Consider the following 2,762-nt stretch of genomic DNA (forward strand, 5'->3'; position numbering starts at 1 on the left):
AGGCAAGATGGGTGTGGTCACCACCACAGACAACAGAGTCAAAGCAGTGATCATAACAGTCTGACTCAGAGAGAGCTATGTTGTTGACTATTGATTAGATAGTCTTTCTGCTAAATTTTTACTTGATCTGTGTAAGTGGAAGTCTGAGTTAAATCACCAAAAGTCACAGCCACTCAATTCCCAGATTGGAGCCAGTTCACAGACCCAGAGCCCTGGGAATGAAGGAGCGGCCAGAGGAAGGACCTGCCACACTGCCGAAATGTATACCATCGGTCTTCCTCCAAGCCCTCCCCAAAGGGACCCGTGGCCATTTAACAGAGTGACCATGCATTGAGGAAGGAGAAATAATCAGACTTTTGGGGGTTACAGGACACTGGCTCTGAACTGATGCTAATTCCTGAAGACCCAAAATAACATTGCAAAATAACACTGTGACATTTTGGAAAATTTGTATCTATTGCTGTGAGCTTGACAACTGCCCAATACTTAAAGGTTTTTCTGAGGAATTCAGTGGTAATATTAACAAATGTGAATTTGGGGCTATGGTATAATGAAACGTGTCAATACTTGGAAGATCTGCATAGTTTAGAGAATCAATACCTCAAATGATCAATGCATGATGTTACATATTCATGCATGGGTGAAAGATCTGTTCAGAGTTTAAGACAGAACTGTGGCGTTTAATGTAACAGAGTATGAAAGTTCATTAATATGGTTTCAGAATCTACAGAGCACCTAACCCCTAAGATACTACTACTTGTCAAGTTTTGGTGTAGTATCAGAAAAGAATGTAATTTGAAAAGGCTATTAAATACTCTTCCCTTTTTCAATTACATATCTATGTGAGGCTAGATTTTCTTCAAATTTTCAACCAAAGCAACATATGGCAACAAATTGAAATCAGAAGCAGACATGAGAATCCAGCTGTCTTCTATTAAGTCAGATATTAAAGAGATTTGAAAAAATGTAAAATAATACCACTCTTCTTATTACTTTTCTTGTTTTGGATAATGTTATTTTTTCATTTAAAAAATTGGCTCAGTTTTAAGGATGTAATGGGTTTACTGTTTTTTTTTTTTAATGAATAAAGACTTTTTATATGTCTCAGTTTTAATCTCTAATATGGTAAGTCTTAAAGGCTATAATACACATGATGGAAAGCATTTTGGGGTCCTCGATAATCTTTGAAGCATATGAAAGGATTCTGCAGAAAACATGAGGACTTTTGCTCTAGTTCTTGATCAGCTGCACTAAGTATATAAAATAAACAAAGAAGACAAAGCGTAGGCTGGGGTAACATCTGAATTTAGGGGGTCTCCTTTCTGATTCCAAGTATGTCCCTGTAGTAGTTTGATTGTGCTGCTGCGATAGTGTGATTCATAATAAGAAATATATATTTGGTCTTTGTTCCAGTTTCTGGCACAGAGTTCCTAAAACTATTGGAATTTCCTAGGTGATGGCAGCAAGAAAGATGTCTTTTGTTTTGTTAATGAGGTGGCTTTTGGAAAGCACCTGGCTCACCTAAGGATGGGGGTTGCTTGCCAGGAGAACTAACCATGTGATTGGAGGTTTGGAACTTTCAGTCCCGCCCTTGACCTCCAGGGAGTGGAGAGGGACTGGAGAATGAATTAATAGCCAATGGCCAATGATTTAATTAATCACGGCTACGTAATGAAGCCTCCATAAAACCCTAAAAGGACAGGTTTGGGAGAGATTCCTGGTTGGTGAACACGTGGAGATTTGGGGAGAATGGTGCTCAGAGGAAGGCACGGAAGTTCCGTGTCCCTTCCCGCTTATCTTGCCCTATGCATTTCTTCCATCTGGCTGTTCCTGATTTGTAACCTTTCATAATAAACCAGCAATCTAGTAAGTAAAAGATTTCTCTGAGTTCTGTGAGCTGCTCTAGCAAATTAATTGAACCCAAGGAAGGAGTCGTTGGAACTTCCAATCTACAGCCCTATGGTCAAAAGCACAGGTGACAACTTGGGCTTGTAACTGGCACCTGAAGCGTGTGTGTGTGTGTGTGTGTGTGTGTGTGTGTGTGTGTGTGTGTGTAGGGGGGCGGTGCAGTCTTGTGAGACGGAGCCCCTAACCTGTGGGATCTGATCCCATCTCCAGGGAGAGCATGTCAGAATTGAGTTGAATTGTAGGTTACCCAGCTGGTGTCGGAGAACTGCTTGGTGATATGGGGGGAAAAGAACCCCACACTGTTGGAATTGGTGACCAGAACCCTTAGCTGCCCTGACAAAATACCAGACTGGTGGTGGAGGTGCTGCTAACCATTTAAGAAAGGCTTTCCTTGAAGACAGTGAGTGGTTCTGAAGCTGGGCTGCCTGTTAGAAATTCCTGAGAAGATTTTTTTAAAAACCAATATCCCAACCCCCTTCTTCCCTCCTCCTTCCTGATTTAATTTGTCTGGGATGGTACTGGGCAGTGGTTTGTGTTCAGAGCTCCCCGTTGATTCTAATCTGCAGCCAGGGTTGAGAACTCCTGCTCTAAAACATGAGTGGCCAAAAGGCCTTCTCTGTGTCTATCACCACCCGACCAGGTGGCAGGGAACCAGGTTGGTGTTGGTGCCAGACTAAACAGGGAGTCAGGTGGATGAGCGTAGCGGGTAGTTAATAACCACATTCCCAATCTGACGTGGGTTGGAGGGAGGGGAATGGATGAAGGGCAACTCCTGCCTAAACAGCCCCAAAGGACTCATCCAAAGAGACTTGTTCCCGTCAAAGGGAGGAGGGAGCTCTGTGGTAGCTAGTGGT

The sequence above is a fragment of the Orcinus orca genome, chromosome 15 (assembly GCF_937001465.1).
Source record: "Orcinus orca chromosome 15, mOrcOrc1.1, whole genome shotgun sequence".
In the NCBI taxonomy this organism is placed as follows: Eukaryota; Metazoa; Chordata; class Mammalia; order Artiodactyla; family Delphinidae; genus Orcinus; species Orcinus orca.